The sequence below is a fragment of the Schistocerca cancellata genome, chromosome 9 (assembly GCF_023864275.1).
Source record: "Schistocerca cancellata isolate TAMUIC-IGC-003103 chromosome 9, iqSchCanc2.1, whole genome shotgun sequence".
In the NCBI taxonomy this organism is placed as follows: Eukaryota; Metazoa; Arthropoda; class Insecta; order Orthoptera; family Acrididae; genus Schistocerca; species Schistocerca cancellata.
The window spans coordinates 483358110-483376609 of NC_064634.1; the positions used below are offsets into that span (position 1 = coordinate 483358110).

The 18500-nt window shown below is 44.4% G+C and overlaps 1 protein-coding gene across 1 annotated transcript in view; it reads left to right on the forward strand.

Moving 5' to 3' along the window:
- LOC126101511 (uncharacterized) overlaps positions 1 to 18500 on the forward strand; it is a 936969-nt gene that overhangs the window by 436322 nt on the left and 482147 nt on the right. The gene's annotated exons all lie outside the window — the stretch shown is intronic.

Sequence of the window (18500 nt, forward strand, 5' to 3'; positions counted from 1 at the left end):
AGCGTACCTCCGGACACTATAAATTCAGCTAAGCAACTGATGAAGCGCCATTTCGGAAATGCTAGATTTATCAGTCGCCATTTCCCTACAGCCTGGCCATCCCGATCACGTGACTTTAATCGGTGTGAGATCCTGCAGTGGGGCCATCAGAAAAATGTTGTGTTCCGTGTTCCTATTGCAAACTTAGCTGCGTTGAAGGCATGCATTGCGCAACACATTCTGAGCGTGAGACCGGGAAACTTCGATCAGTTGTGGAACATGCTGTTTCTCGACATCAACTTGTTGCAGGAAACGGTGGACAGCAGATAGAACAAGATTTGTGCCAGTCACACGGAAATTAATAATCTGATTTGATTTTGATTATTGCTTTTTATGCGGCTATTGGCCTCAGGAAAATTAAAAACCGATTTTTCCCATCCGATGTGATATGACCTTTCTGTGGGGGATGGCCTTACGTTACTAACTGTATCACACCTATACACCCGTGCACACTGAGAAGTCCAGTGGGCATTGTTGTACGTATGATTCATTTGTCATTTGCAGTCGGGCACTATTAAATTATGATGTATACAGCTCCATCTATTGCTACATTTTGTAACTATTTATTTTTCTTCTACCATACGTTTTCTCCCTTCTCCGATAACATTCCGTTTCAATTTGACGTCATTATGACCAGTGGTTTTATTTCTACAGCGGTTTGAAAGTTTAGCTGTAATTACAATCACCGTGTATATACATATATTGTGTGTATATGTCTAATATGGGTTATCCATCCTTAGTCTTGAATCGAGAATCTCAAAGATTTTTCCCTGTTTTCGATATAGTTGCTAGCAAGATGTCGGTCTCAGGAATTCAAAGACCGTATCAAAATTTCTGCAGTAGTTCCTCAGACTAGCCCGGATATTCAAAAAGAAGCGAGCAGGAAACTTAATTTATATATGTAGATGCAGATGATTTAATAAATTTTTTTTATTTTCTTACTAAAACGTAACTACAACTTACATACTGTGTTTTCATGCAGTAATTTTCGTCTATCATTCTTTCGGCAGATGATGAATGCAGTGTATGTACTAATGGCAAAAAGATATAATTACAATATAACTTCTTTCAGATTTTGATATTTTGCTTCTGTTGTGAAACTTTGCGTCTTGCAAAATTTCATGATTCTACGTCAATGTAAAGCCCTACAGGTTTCGATGAATTTTCGAGTGTCTATATATGTGACATAAATGGCCGTATCTTTTGATGGATTTGACTTAGAAGATTACATTTTTACGCTGCCAAGAGACCGTAGGCATTAATATGTGACATAAATTTGAAAGTTATATGTGTACCCATTCCTGAAAAAAAGGGTTCTTAAAAGTCGGACAGACCGACGGTAGAACAACAAAATGAGCCTACAAGGGTTCCGTTTTTACAGATTGAGTCACGGGACCATAAAATTGAATATCAATTACTGAGTATGTACCACATCTTCACCGACAATATTTTCAGCTTTGTGATCGTTTGCTGGCGATCTTTACGCTTGCATTAAGAGACACCTCCTGAAAATAACACTTCAGCACCATGAAAAGGAAATTCCCATTGTCTCGTATTCTATTTGCACGTGGGCAAATTTATCTGCGCCGCGGTGTGAAACTACTCGCGAGTTATTCACTACGAGCGGCTTTTTTCCTTCCTTTTTTCCACCTCATAACCCAATAACTGTTAGAGGTACACGCTCAACATGCCTCGGTTGTAGGAGCTAACTCGTCGTCCACAGGAGGCGAAAAGAAGCAAAAATTGCACGGTGCGAGGTCGCCACGTTCCAGCGAATGTGATTATTCTCCCTCGTTTGCGTGCGGTCTGCGCTGCCAACGAAAAAGAGGAAGAGCAATCGGACAGACGTCGGCCGCCGTTTTAATAACGCGGCTTCCGTGCAGGCGAACGCTGCGTGCCGCGGTGCGGCGCAGATGACGAGGAAAATCGCGTTTTCCCTCGCCGATACTCGCGCCACAGCTCCCCGCTTCTCCACCCCTCCCCAAACCCCCTATCCCCCACCACAGTCCTCTATACCTCACACATCACGCCAACACATTCACCGAAAGAGAGAGAGAGAGAGAAAGAGAGAGAGAGAGAGAGAGAGAGAGAGAGAGAGAAATCGATCCCACACACACAATACGCATGTGCTTCCACTTTTTTCGCAGCGTCATCGTTTGGGTATAAAATATTTGCTCTTGCCGGAAAGTTTGAAGCGAGCGGTTATCGCACAGTGGAAGTGACGACCGGGGTAAAGGCGAAAGACAGTAGTACAATGGCGAGGCTTCCCTGGCAACTGGAGCGTCCCGCCGCCTGTGTGTGATACGCAATATAGCATCGGTCGCCACATACCTACGGCTACATATTTTGCTCAAATTCGAAAGAGTAAGAAAACGATATCAAGCTTGTTTTCATTCGTGAAGTACGTCCATCAGAACTGAAAACATGTTTCCAAATCTTCTACATGGTCTCCAATGCTACCACTGCAAGTATTCCAAACTTTTATCAACAAGGAGACCACACACCGAATGAATTTTTGTATTTTTTTTTTATTGCAGGTTAAGTCCAGAACTCAAATATCAGCCTTCCGAAACACATCAATGAAACGCTCAAAAATTCTCGAGGAAATCGTCTTTCCAGTTTTCCAAGCATACCGTAAAGTAAGGTCAACTGTTTTTCCCCGGCGGCATGATTCCGTGGTACAATTCTCACCTACCAAGTGAGCGATTCCTAGCAGTGGCAAATTTTTAAACAATAGTACATCTTCCATAAACATTTCGGTAAAGCTTAAAATACGTAGGGGTGAAAAAATTATTTTCTATGTTTAATTTAAACAATCGTTCTTAACAATCATTTATAAAACACCTGCAATTAAGAGTTTATATTTGGAATGAAAAGTGGATTTTTATAGTGATATGTAATTTGCATTAATAAGACGAGCATTTTTCATAAAAATAGATACGCCATAATTAGAATATATTTGACGAATTTTTATATTTAGATGGCATAGGTATTCGAACTGAAAGAAAAAAAATTTAAAAATAAAAGACCGGGTGATAAAAAAGTCAGTATAAATTTGAAAACTTAATAAACCACGGAATAATGTAGATAGAGAGGTAAAAATTGACACACATGCTTGGAATGACATGGGGTTTTATTAGGATGGCGCTCCACCCCATATTGCTAGACGCGTGAAAGATCTCTTGCGCGCGTCGTTTGGTGATTATCGTGTGCTCAGCCGCCACTTTCGTCATGCTTGGCCTCCCATGTCCCCAGACATCAGTCCGTGCGATTATTGGTTTTGGGGTTACCTGACGTCGCAAGTGTATCGTGATCGACCGACATCTCTAGGGATGCTGAAAGACAACATCCGACGCCAATGCCTCACCAAACTCTGGACATGCTTTACAGTGCTCGACTACAGCTATTGTTGAGGAATGATGGTGGACATATTGAGCATTTCCTGTAAAGAACATCATCTTTGCTTTGTCTTACTTTGTTATGCTAATAATTGCTGTTCTGATCAGATGAAGCGCCATCTGTCGGACATTTTTTGAACTTTTGTATTTTTTTTTTTTTTGTTCTAATAAAACCCCATTCATTCCAAGCATGTGTGTCAATTTGTACCTCTCTGTCTACATTATTCCGTGATTTATTCAGTTTTCAAATTTATACTGACTTTTCATCACCCGGTAGTTGAAAGAAGACGCAACTAGCGATCAAGCGATTTCCAATCTCAAGCGCTGCTTTTTTCCATCAGTATTTATTATTTATGTATTTTATGATTCACGCAAATGCTCGTAGAACATACATTTACATTTAAAAAGATTTCATAAGCCAAAAAAGAAGAACTCCTAGGTGGAAGGCGAACATTCTACACTTAAAACAAATTCTCCATCGTGCCTGCGTAAACGTTCGTGTATACACTCAATCAATCTACACCCACGTCTACATCAACATCCATACTCTGTAAAATGCTGTCGAGTGCGTGGCAGAGGATATGTCCCCCCGTACCAGTTACAAGAGGCAGTCAAATGAAAACGAGACAGATGGGAAATAGTAAAATGATTATTATTCCCAAAGTGATCGCCATAGCTGTTAATACATTTACCACAGTTTGAGAGAAGACGGTCAATGTCTTCATGGAAAAATGATGGCGGTTGCCTGTTAAACCATGATTGTACACAGGAGTGCACCTGTCTTCTTTCGAATCATGAAGATGGCCACGATTGTCTCCAAAAATATGAAAATCGCATGGGGAGGGACCTGGACTGTATGAAGCATGTTTGGGTTGCCCACATATCGCCAAGATTGCTTCGAGTACGCTGCGGAAGTTTGGCTGAGAAACCCTTACACATGGTCCATGGATTCCTGATCTATCACCGTGTGATTTCCATCCTTTTGGTGCTCTGAAGAAAGACATTCCATAGGTATTCCATAGGCATTCCATAGGCAACCTCAAGTATTTTCCCATGCAGGCATTGACCCTCTTATCCTAAAGTGCGATAAATGTATTATGACGTTTACTTTTGAATTAATATATTTAGTTTGGACTTGTCACGTTTTCATTTGACTTCCCCTTATACAGGGTGGAGCAAATAAGTGGCCTGGAGAACAGAATTCCAGGGTACGAAGGAACATAGCAGAGGAAAGAAAATACAGTACTAACCTGACTATAGCAGATGTTTAAAGTGATCGCCATTTATCTCTCGGCATATCTGGGCCCTCGTCAGCACGTTGCTGAAGGCAAATCGAAGCGGGACTGCTGGAATTGCTGGAGTCTCACCCGAAATGTTCTGCTGGAGTTCCTGAAGACTATAAAAGTTGTTGCGACACACTTAGACCTGACGATTCCCCGCACAAAGAAATCGCACCCTGACAAATCAGGTGACCTGGATGGCCAGCTAGGGCCGCAGCCAGACGGACCTCTGCTAACAACTCTGTCAGACTTGAAGACTGTGTAAACGTGCTGCAAGGCTCGGCCGTCTGTGTGGCAGTGGTGTGCGCATCACGGTCTGCGGTCATGTGCATACATTCACGTCCAATCGTATCCACTCGTCCGGGCCACTTTATTTGCCCCTCTGTTATGAGGATTTCTCCTATTCCATTTGCGTATGGCTTGCAGAAGGAATGACTTCTGAAATACCCCTGTTAGTGCGGTAATTAGTATGATGTTGTGTTCGTTGTCCCTGCAGGGATCCGTAGCATAGTCCTACATTTCTCATTGAAAAATGAGGCATTCGCTGGGTAGACGGTGTTTCTCTTCCACACTTTCGCAGTTCGCGTTTTTCAGCGCCTCCGTGTCGCCCTCCCTAGATCACCTGTTACCTTTCTTGCTGTCCCTTTTCTTAAACGTTCAGTACCCTTTGTTATTCCCATTTGGTACAGTTCCCACTTATTTCAGAAATATTCGACACTGGGCCCTTTGAGTGTTAGACTGACTGCATTTTCTCGGAGTGCTTCCTGCGGACCACAGTCTGTCACCAGCTTTGCCCATGATTGAGCGTATGTGCTCGTTCTACGAGTTGCATTCAAGTTCTTTGGCCTCCGATTTTTTTTCTAATTAACTACTCACCCGAAATCGATGAAACTGGCGTTACTTCTCGACGTAATCGCCCTGCAGACGTACACATTTTTCACAACGCTGACGCCATGATTCCATGGCAGCGGCGAAGGCTTCTTTAGGAGTCTGTTTTGACCACTGGAAAATCGCTGAGGCAATAGCAGCATGGCTGGTGAATGTGCGGCCACGGAGAGTGTCTTTCATTGTTGGAAAAAGCCAAAAGTCACTAGGAGCCAGGTCAGGTGAGTAGGGAGCATGAGGAATCACTTCAAAGTTGTTATCACGAAGAAACTGTTGCGTAACGTTAGCTCGATGTGCGGGTACATTGTCTTGGTGAAACATTACACTCGCAGCCCTTCCCGCACGTTTTTGTTGCAGTGCAGGAAGGAATTTGTTCTTCAAAACATTTTCGTAGGATGCACCTGTTACCGTAGTGCCCTTTGGAACGCAATGGGTAAGGATTACGCCATCGCTGTCCCAGAACATGGACACCATCATTTTTTCAGCATTTGCGGTTACCCGAAATTTTTTCGGTGGCGGTGAATCTGTATGCTTCCATTGAGCTGACTGGCGCTTTGTTTCTGGATTCAAAAATGGCATCCATGTCTCATCCATTGTCACAACCGACGAAAAGAAAGTCCCATTCATGCTGTCGTTGTGCGTCAACATTACTTGGCAACATGCCACACGAGCAGCCATACGGTCATCCGTCAGCATTCGTGGCACCCACCTGGATGACACTTTTCGCATTTTCAGGTCGTCATGCAGGATTGTGTGCACAGAACCCACAGAAATGCTAACTCTGGAGGCGATCTGTTCAACAGTCATTCGGCGATCCACCAAAACAATTCTCTCCAGTTTGTCGATCATGTCGTCAGACCGGCTTGTGCGAGCCCGAGGTTGTTTCGGTTTGCTGTCACACGATGTTCTGCCTTCATTAAACTGTCGCACCCATGAACGCACTTTCGACACATCCATAACTCCATCACCACATGTCTCCTTCATCTGTCGATGAATTTCAATTGGTTTCACACCACGCAAATTCAGAAAACGAATGATTGCACGCTATTCAAGTAAGGAAAACGTCGCCATTTTAAGTATTTAAAACAGTTCTCATTCTCGCCGCTGGCGGTAAAATTCCATCTGCCGTACGGTGCTGCCATCTCTGGAATGTATTGACAATGAACGAGGCCTCATTTTAAAAGCAATGCGCACGTTTTATCTCTTTCCAGTCCGGAGAAAAGAAATCGGAGGCCTTAGAACTTCAATGCACCTCGTACTCTGTATACCTACAAACTGTTACACCTACGTATTTCTGTGAGTTGATTCACTCCAGTTCTGACTCATTGACGTTGTAGTTACAGGCCACTGTGTTTTCTCGTGTTGTCAGTGCACATTTCGGAACGTGATCCATCATTGCACCCAAAATTTAGTACCTGGTGCCTCTATGAGGGGATCAAGTTTATGGTGACCTCTTGGATCTAACTCGAGCGAATAAAAATGATCATGTGGTAGTCATTATTTCTAACTTTCCGCATCGTTAACTGTGCAGTTTGCAACTTCATGTTATCACGTCGTATTGGGACTCGAGAACTCAGCGAACACCAACGTTCCGGCAGCCACTGCAGGCTGCAAATGGCTGCCACCTCGATATGACTCGCTGTTGTCTTGTGCCACTTCATTGAACAGGGTGAAATGAGTCCATCCGATCTTCCCCCCTTTCATCATCCCACACATCCTTCCACTTTCAGTGAACTCCTGCCTCTCTTAGCTTGCTGTCTGTTAAAATTACAACTACCTAAAGGCAGCAAGTAACTAATGTCAAATTGGTATGAAGGATCTAGGATATTCCAATGGTTAGCATTTTATCGCAACTCTATAAGTTAGTCAGTAATAACGTAGTCAACATTCTGTTTTGGAAGAATATATTACACAACGGATTAGTCACACAGAAATCACATTTTAATGTTGCTTGTTTGTGAGAAGCCTGTGTTATGCCTCGGATTGTTTGTGAGAAATTCGTACTGTGCCGTGTGTACGGAGAAAGGTCTAACAGCACTTAAACAACAAACACAACGAAAACGTGGAAAATGATGCGAGAATGACTGAAAAAAGAAACGATTTGTAGTAAATTAATTTAGTGAATAAAATAAAAATCACAAAATAGAAACACTTCATAAACCACACTCATGGTCAGAAAAAAACAGGACGTTCATATTCACAGGACATGTACATTAGTACGTTCTGCAGATACGATTAGCATTTGAACCATGTTGGCTCCCGGGTTCAGGATCAGCATGGATATAGCGGCGTAGCACCGCCTACTGGTAAAATTTGGCAGTGGCTCTCGTTCTCGTTATACACCAAAGATAATGGATCAGTGTGACTTTAAGCGGACGTGCAGAATGCCTCGCAGACGTGTGCGCCAACTGTACCGTTAAATCGACGAATTTGAAACAGGGTCCATTATTGGAACGAGAGAATGTGATGCATCCATCCAGGACACTGCTGCTCGGGAGAGTCAAAGTGTTTCGTCAGTGCAACCGGTATGTGCAGAATGGGTCGCAAAAGGCAGGAGAACACGACGAGATGGGTGAGGTCGTATCACCCAGACCACTTCCGGAGAAGATCGACCCTTATCCGAACTGCACTGCAGGACAGACCCGCGTCCTCCTCGCCTCTGCAGCAACAGTGGAACAGTGTAACACATGGTACACTATGAGGTGTGGCAGTCCGTCGCCGTTTATTACTGCATGGATTACGTCCGCGTCGTCCACTTCTCCGCCCGCCTTTGACGAATGTGAAGAAACAGGCTAGAGAGAAATGGTGTATGGAACGACGTCACTTGGGACAGGAATAGTAACAGATAGTGGTTACGGACGAATCCAGGTTCTGATTGTTTGAAAATAAGGGCCGCATTTTGGTTTGGCGCAGCGACTGCATTCGCACGAGACATACAGTGCCAACTCAAGGCCTTACGGTGTGGGTTGTTGCTGAGTACAACAACAAACGACAGTTGGTGCGTATCCAGGGCACTGTGACCAGTATCACATACCTAAATGACATCCTACGATCCGTAGCCATAACCTTTCCGCACAACATCTCAGACGCCATTTTTCAGCAAGACAATGCACGATCACATGTTTCTGAACAAACGCATGCCTTCTTGGTGTCACAGGATGTCAGCCCTTTCCCCTAGCCCGCCAAATCGCCAGACTTGTCACCAATCGAAAATGTATGGTGGTACGACGGGTGCAGCACTATGACTCAATGGCAACCACCAACAACCACCGTGGAAGACCTTTTGAACCAGATGAATGCAGGATGGATGGCTATGCCATAGGCCGTCATTCGCGCCTTATACGCCCGATACCACCACGCATGGAACAAGTTTGTTAGGGCCCATACGGACTCTATGCCTGCTAGGCAACAGCACACATGTTGAACCGAGGTGACCGAAATGTTAATCATTTCTGCAGAACATAGTAATGTACATGTCCTGTCTTTAGTCGTTCAAGGTGTTCTGTTTTTTTTTTTGTGAACAACAGTGTATTTTCGGATGAGTCCTGTATCTTTCAACAAATTAATGATGCTATGCGACATGAAATGGAGAAGAAAAATACTTTAATGGGACAGCGAATCGCAGTCGGCGAGTGGCTAGTGGAAGTTTGAAATTTCCGGCGTCTCTCTCCTCAAATTCAGAAAATATTTTGTTGGTGTTGTTCATCTACATAGGGAGGAATGATCATCATACAAAAATAAGAGAAATCAGAGCTCGCACGGAAAAATTTCAGTGTTCGTTTTTCCCGAACATTTCAAGAGTGGCTCGATGAACTCTCTGCCAGGCACTTAACCATGAACTACAGAGTAATAATAGAGATGTAGATGAGATGCAGACAGACAAGCATGTCATTCAAATGCTTGAAGTCCACTACTGTAGTTATCAACAAATGACATTAGAAAAACTGCTATTAAGCCTGTGAAGTAATAATAGGGGCCAACGGCCTTGCCGCAGTGGTAACCGGTTCCCGTCAGATCACCGAAGTTAATTGCTGTCCGGCTGGGCCAACACCATCCGGTCTGCCCATCGCTGTTGGCAAGCGGGGTGCACTCGGCCCTTCTGAGGCAAACTGGGGAGCTACTTGATTGAGAAGTAGCGGCTCCGGTCTCGGAAACTGACATACGGCCTGGAGAGCGGTGTGCTGACCACATGCCCCTCCATATCCGCATTCGGTGGCGCCTGTGGGCTGAGGATGACACGGCGGCCGGTCGGTAGCGCTGGGCCTTCATGGCCTGTTCAGGCGGAGTTTAGTTAGTTTAGAAGTAATTATATGTGTTCTGCAATGATACATTCAAGTAATTAATTAAAATATTTATTACGTTTTGTGATAATGTGGTGATGTTGACACGTATTTCCCGGTCATCGTTATTTCTGGCGAGGGCACCCATGTTTTCAAACCAATAAAAAAACCAGTGCCATAGCGAATTATGGGTTGACCAACTTAGAGTGGTAAATATGACTACTTCAGCATAGTCTGTAACAGCTGTTTTGTGTTGTAAGTTGGAGGCATTTTCAGAAATTAAGTGTACTAGACTTTTAATTTCTTTTTAGAAAAAGTGTTTGAAAAAAATACAGAATATTGTTGATACACTTGTTGACTATCATTCCACAAAATCGCCGTCCCATTCAGTGTAAGTAGCGAGTAATGGCACGTGCTTCATTATGGTGTCGTTGAAGAACGTCAGCTACTTCCCCCACTTCAGAATGTCTTCCTGAACCTGATCGTCGGCTATAAATTTCATTCCACCCATGTATGTCTTCAGGGAGGTGGAAAGATGATAATATCAAGGTGCCAAGTCAGAGAAGTACAGGATGTCGTTCAAAACATCCCAACCAAAGAAGTCCAATGGTGGTTTGGGGGGTATCACTGTGTGAGGACGGGCACTGTTATGCAGCAATGACATTCCTGTCATAAGCAATCCCCTCCATTTTTTTTTGAATTTTTTTTAAGTCTCACAATGTCGTTCCGCGTTGATGGTCTCCCCTTGAGGGAGAAATTAGACAAAAATACTGACTTTTCGGTACCAAAATCACAGAGACCATGACTTGTCTGCCCGAAATTGTGGCTTTTAATTTTTTATCGGACAGAGAACTGGCGTGACGCCACTGTGATGACTGTATTTACGTTTCAGCCGTGCAATGAGGCGCAACGTTTCATCTCCAGTCACAACAGAGCTCAGAAAATCCTCACCTTCCAATTTAAGTCGCTCAAGAAACTCGTAGGCTCTATTGACCCGATTTTTCTTGTGCTGCTCTGTCAGGTACTTCATTACTCATCTCGGTCACTATTTCCGTCATCCCAGCGTTTATGTGAGTGTCTCGTATAAGAGAGGTCTGGAGAGTTATGGAGACGTTGCAGAAACTTCACCCACTGTCAACCGGCAGTCTTCACCACCAGTTTCCTCAGTATTTGATCCAACACATCAGTCGAAATGGAGGGTCTTCACTTTTCGCCTCGAACATTTGTCTTGCGTCCACTAAACTCCCTGTACGACTTAAACACACTCATTCTTTTCGTAACACCTCCGCCTCAAACTCTTTCGATACGTGAAAAAATTTCGTATGTGTTACTCCATCCACGAGTAGGAAGCGGATGGCAGCACGTGGCTCGCACTTGGCGGGGTTTCTTACCGACATCTTTCACGCAACTGGTCTCTGTAACGTGGATTTACGAAGTACCGTGTTCCTGCAATCCTCGCTCTGGAGTCCCCCATCTACCACTCAGCGTTGTCAACCGTACAAGAAACAAGAAACGACAGGGCGAAACGGTCACAGTACACTTGAACATGCCTCGTATGTTAAAAGCTACTTGAAGAGTTATTCTCAAAGACGAACAGTAAACATGAACGCCGTATGGCTGGTTCATGATTCTCTGTCAACAACAGAATGGCGAACTTTGTGAAACCTTCAACGCTTGACCTCGCACACACATTACGTATTGACAATACTGTGAATATTTTGGGATCCGTCAGTACTGCACGTGAATATTTCTAATACCGACAATACGTCAATACGCATCCTCAGACTGTCAACATATTGACGGTCTGGTAATATTATTGAACGTGTGAGGACCCTTTAACGAGAAGCCCATGGAATTTGAACAGAAATATGAAGCATTTCTTCTTTTTTTCTGGATGGTTGATTCCGTGAGCGATGTCCTTCATTAATAACACTCTGGAATCTCGATGACAAATCTGAATAAGATAAAAAGCTTTCGTCCGTAATTTCATTGCATACATATTTAAGAAGGTTGGTCTATTAACACTGTGCATCGACAAGAGCAAATAAAAGAACATTGAACACTCTGAAAAAAATGTACATCGATAACATATTTTCGATTTGCCAGTGTAATTGGATACGCGACACCTAATATCAGGTATTTGTTCATTAGCTTCCAGCCAGTCCCTGTATCTTTCAGTTCCATATACTGCGCTACGCTACAGTCGCAGGTTCGAATCCTGCCTCGGGCTTGGATGTGTGTGATGTCCTTAGGTTAGTTAGCTTTAAGTAGTTTCAAGTTCTAGGGGACTGATGACCTCAGATGTTAAGTCCCATAGTGTTCAGAGCCATTTGAACCATTTAAATTCGCAGCTCAAAAATCGGCATTATATTTATAATGAGCAGTCGATATTTATATAGACCAGTACGTCAACATTTCTTCGTCGATACATCGATACTTTCTTTTGGTATATCGTAGCCGATAATGGTACTTTTTAAAATATCTATGTATCGGATACCCGATATTTTTAAAAATATCAACAATCCTGTACAGAATGGCAAATTCCCCTCTCGTTGCTCACGCTGATGAACCTGCTTCCGTTTCTTCACTTGTTTCTCCTCTTCTTCATGCAAAATCCTAGTGAGATCATCGTCCGAGAAGTTCGCCCTACCGGCCGCTCAAGTGCACTGGCCCAAGCCAGAAGAAACACTGACCGCAGTGCATGAGCGTCACTGTGGCATCACGGACGGAACAGTGACGGGCCGGTCACGGCATTGTCGCCTCACTGCTTTGCGTTTGAAGCAGTCTTTAAGCTACATACAGCCGCGCTGGCTGTAAATCTGCAGCACAGCTGTCCCTGCCTTGAAATTAAAAAAAAAAGGTGACATTGGCCATTGGCCACCCACGCGGGCGCATTTAACCCGCAGCAGCTTGATCACTGGAGCACTGTGCAAGCTTCTCTCTATTGAAGAAATCAATTTCATAATGACTGACCCTTGATTATGAGCTCATTGCCTGGTTACATTGCTTCATGAACATCGATGAGCTGTACCTTGCCAGAATGGCAGAAACATCTACTTTTGTTTGGTGTGTGACTACTACATTTGAATTCAGAAGGGGTGACATACACGGTAATATTTAACAGAAAGCGTACTTTTTCGGGCATTGCTTTTGGCGAGTGCATATTTGTGGCGTCATAGAAATCCGACCATAATTAGGAAAAATATTTCGTTTGTGCAGCTTGAAGATAAAACTCTGTTATACTTGCAGGTGGAGTTTCGTTATTTTATGATTAGTCGTTTCATCGCTATAATGTGAAAAGCAAGACGCTGCGATTGAACTTACCGTTGTAGGTATGGCGGGTGTGAAGCTAGAACTTTCGTCGGTTACAACGGATGTCATAACTAATTAATTCTCCCCATGTGAAGCAACTGCCTTAGTAGCTGCAATACATGCGTGACTGTGGTGGAGCTTAATTGTCATACCAACGCGCTGCCATTGTTGTGATGTGCGATAAATGCCTGTTCCCAGCGAAGAATGGCTGCATTGAAATATAGCAATGCCGCGTGCAGCTGTTGTTGCGCACAGGAGGCAGTGACATGGGAAATAGCTAGTGAACGCTGCTTATACAAGCAGCTCTGAATAAATGAACAATTAGAGGTATTGGATCTACATCTACATATATACTCCGCTAGCCACCAAGCGGTATGTGGCGGAGGGCACTATTCGCCCCAAAGTCATATTCCCCCCCCCCACCCCCTTCTCCCCACTCTGTTCTACTCGCAGATTGTGCGAGGGAAAAACGACCGTCTAAACGCCTCAGTACGAGCTCTAATATACCTTATCTTTGGATGGTGATCATTGGGCGATATGAAAGTTTGTGGTAATAGTATATGCTCTACATCCTCGGCAAAGGCCGTATCTTGGAATTTAGTGAGTAGCCACTTCCGTTTAGCGCGTCGTCTATCTGCCACATTTCTACACTATTTCATTGCGATACGGGACAAAAAAAAAAGGTTGAAATGGCTCTGAGCACTATGGGACTTAACTTCTAAGCTCATCAGTCCCCTAGAACTTAAGAACTACTTAAACCTAACTAACCTAAGGACATCACACACATCCATGCCTGAGGCAGGCTTCGAACCTGCGACCGTAGCGGTCACTCGGTTCCAGACTGTAGCGCCTAGAACCGCACGGCCACCCCGGCCGGCGACACAGGACAGCAAGTAAACAGACCGTGTCGAAGTCCAAAATAAGTAATCCGTTACTAATTCGTGCTGATATAGGCACTCTCCCGTTACGGATACTTTCGTGATAATGATATATTGGTAATTCGAATTTCATTTGAATTTTAATGCCGTTTTCCATTACTTTATTGAACACAACAGTAAACATCAGAGAGAATAAACAGTATATTCTCCCACATTATCTAAGGGATCCTGACAATGCTGAGGTAGTTTAGCGCTTCCACACCTGTAGAAACCTAGAGATGTCGTCACACCAGGTCTGAAGTGCAATTTTATCCAGAGAGGAATGTTCTTGACTTTTTCGATTAGAAGCTTCATAGTTAAACATCTGAGGGCATATCACTTTCCAATCTCCTAGATAGTATGTTAGTGTAATCGGCAGAGTACGTTATCGTGTAATATCAACACGTGATGTTTTTCAGGTCATTTTTCTTACACTGCAGACGGTGTGTGTCTTAGTTGTTGGCAAAAAGTACTAGCTGCAGTAATTCTCCCTTGCGGGGGGTTTTCGTAATGCATATCACCCTTTTTGAGATACCAGAGGCAAATTTGGAGTATATGTGTTTTGTTATGGTTCAGCCATTCATTATTCTTGAGAAATTAATGTAAAGGCATCATAACTAGTCACCAGTAGGAATGTTGCACTGGAATTCTTAATTAGCCAACTGATGACGATGAAGCAAAAATGCGTTGATATTAACCACTTTGATTTATGTTGTTTTAAATTAGGGCATGCAGTTTCTAACAACCCTACCACAAAAAAGGTCAAAAATTAATTATGACTGTAGTGTTGCTCACGCTGCTAAATATTGCATTTTCGGGCAATAACAAAGTTATATTATGTGTCAGGTGTCATTAGAGCACAATTAATAAAGTCATTTCTGAAATAATGAATAAACTAGGCACTCACCTTTTCGTGTTTCCCACGCTGGTCTCGTGAACTCATGGCTCAATCGTCAAAAATCTAGGTAGTGATGATTCCAGGCTCGGATGCAAAGAGGCGTAGGTCTTATTCTGCGATATTCTAAAGTTTTATAGATGTGTTTCATAAACCATTCTTGAAGATGAAACTTTTGCAAGTTAGGACAATGGTGATGTAAAAAAGTAATCAGCATCTGAATTTAAGTTACACTTCTTTTTTATTCCTTTTGTTGCAATATCACGTAACTCGTTCCAAAACATCACTTCACAATATAAAACATACTTGACAATATCTTCCTCACTGTTGAAGTTCACATTTCATAAACTGACTACAATTTGCGTCTTTTTAACATGACGACCAAAGCTTGACTCTCTAATAACAGCTTACGCGTCCAAAAATCAGAGTTACAAGTACGTCAAAGATCATAGTGACAAAAGAAAGAATACACATAAGAATACTATCATTGCAATATAAAGATATCGAAGTACCTATTCATTAATGAAATCAAATCTAAATGTTGTCACAGAAATATGTTAACTATTTTACAGAAGCACAGTAGAATATTGCTGGTATCGAGAGGTTGAGGTGAGGTGCTGTAATGGTTACGCAATTCAAGTACCATTACAAGTTCTACTGCTCACAACTTCTGAACCTTGCCTATTGAACGAAAGTGCCGCATGACGCTTAAATGGTCGCACTTCATCACATATGCCTGTTATCGAGGTCCCTGAATGCGCAAAGACATTCATGCCAGAACGATCTTCTTGAAGCAAAAATTCTTTTTCTGACACGTTTTGCCGAAAAGCGCTCACCCCGCACACGGTACAAAGGTTCAGAGCTGACTCTGCTGCCTTCACCCCTCTACTAAATCCCAAGCGAACAACATGTCGCGAATGTCAAGATATGTTTCCACTTGTAACTATATTTTATCAGACTTGACCAACGTTAAAAGTTTCAGGCATTTGAAGCCCAAGTCGTAAGTGCGAGATAAGTACGAGTACTTCAGATAAGAAGTACGCTCATAGCGCCGCGCCACGTTCGCCTGGTCGGAGGCGCCCGATGTTGGCGGCGGGATGCGTACGACCGGCAGCCAGTAGCTGCTGTGAGGCGACGAAACTCTCCAGCCTAAGCTGTTCTCACCTCGATGCAGATACGAGGTGTTCGGCGGAAAAGTTTCTGCCACTTTTTGCTGTTACAAATTGATTAGAGTATGAAACGAATCATGTTTGAAGTCCCATCAGGCTGATAACTAAGCCGATATCTGATATACGACTTAACAAAGCAGGAAATGGACTCGAAAACACGACTTTATTTTTGCAGAAAGTAAGGCTTATCACGAGCCGAGACGTTTTTGTAGCAGCTCGAGAAGACTGGCAGACCTTCCTACTCACCCTTCCACATCCTATAGTGTTGCCAGACCGAGCATATGGACGGACTTGGAATTCTGAGTTGGGTCGGGAATATTGGCCACCTTAAGTGAACAACTCGGACTTCGTCTCTGCGGTGGACGGCCAGCAGCCATCTATCCTGCAATATCAGTGAAATACACTCCTGGAAATTGAAATAAGAACACCGTGAATTCATTGTCCCAGGAAGGGGAAACTTTATTGACACATTCCTGGGGTCAGATACATCACATGATCACACTGACAGAACCACAGGCACATAGACACAGGCAACAGAGCATGCACAATGTCGGCACTAGTACAGTGTATATCCACCTTTCGCAGCAATGCAGGCTTCTATTCTCCCATGGAGACGATCGTAGAGATGCTGGATGTAGTCCTGTGGAACGGCTTGCCATGCCATTTCCACCTGGCGCCTCAGTTGGACCAGCGTTCGTGCTGGACGTGCAGACCGCGTGAGACGACGCTTCATCCAGTCCCAAACATGCTCAATGGGGGACAGATCCGGAGATCTTGCTGGCCAGGGTAGTTGACTTACACCTTCTAGAGCACGTTGGGTGGCACGGGATACATGCGGACGTGCATTGTCCTGTTGGAACAGCAAGTTCCCTTGCCGGTCTAGGAATGGTAGAACGATGGGTTCGATGACGGTTTGGATGTACCGTGCACTATTCAGTGTCCCCTCGACGATCACCAGTGGTGTACGGCCAGTGTAGGAGATCGCTCCCCACACCATGATGCCGGGTGTTGGCCCTGTGTGCCTCGGTCGTATGCAGTCCTGATTGTGGCGCTCACCTGCACGGCGCCAAACACGCATACGACCATCATTGGCACCAAGGCGGAAGCGACTCTCATCGCTGAAGACGACACGTCTCCATTCGTCCCTCCATTCACGCTTGTCGCGACACCACTGGAGGCGGGCTGCACGATGTTGGGGCGTGAGCGGAAGACGGCCTAACGGTGTGCGGGACCGTAGCCCAGCTTCATGGAGACGGTTGCGAATGGTCCTCGCCGATACCCCAGGAGCAACAGTGTCCCTAATTTGCTGGGAAGTGGCGGTGCGGTCCCCTACGGCACTGCGTAGGATCCTACGGTCTTGGCGTGCATCCGTGCGTCGCTGCGGTCCGGTCCCAGGTCGACGGGCACGTGCACCTTCCGCCGACCACTGGCGACAACATCACGTGTTGAGCAATTCGGCGGTACGTCCACCCGGCCTCCCGCATGCCCACTATTCGCCCTCGCTCAAAGTCCGTCAACTGCACATACGGTTCACGTCCACGCTGTCGCGGCATGCTACCAGTGTTAAAGACTGCGATGGAGCTCCGTATGCCACGGCAAACTGGCTGACACTGACGGCGGCGGTGCACAAATGCTGCGCAGCTAGCGCCATTCGACGGCCAACACCGCGGTTCCTGGTGTGTCCGCTGTGCCGTGCGTGTGATCATTGCTTGTACAGCCCTCTCGCAGTGTCCGGAGCAAGTATGGTGGGTCTGACACACCGGTGTCAATGTGTTCTTTTTTCCATTTCCAGGAGTGTATGTGACACTGAGTGAGAAAGTACCTAAGGTACGGCTCTTCTCTATTGTCACGTACCAACTAATCTACATTAGGAAACAGGGACGTAATGAAGAAATGTATGCCGCAACAGTGTCATGTTGGCTTGGCGGTAAGAACCCCGATTTCTCATGCGTCGGTTGATAACGCAAGTAAGTTTGGATCTCGCTGGAGAAACGCTGCGGTTTGGAAGTCTCCCTCTAGTTTTATTTACTCGATCTGCAGATGACGAGAACGAATTTCAATGAAAAAATCATGACAAATTCTGCATCAAAAGCCATCTCACAACCTCTATTCAGTACAAGGTAGAAGTGAGCAGAATTGTCTGTATTGGAAATACTGAGTTACTTCACAAGAAACGCTCAGGAAATGAGACCATTAATGACAGTATCGTGCTTTTCATTTATGAAATCGTCACCTCAGACACACGTGACGATAGCAGTGAACATACTAAGGTAAATCTGGAGGTGACAAACATACTGAATAACAGAACTGCACGCTTTTTCGCTT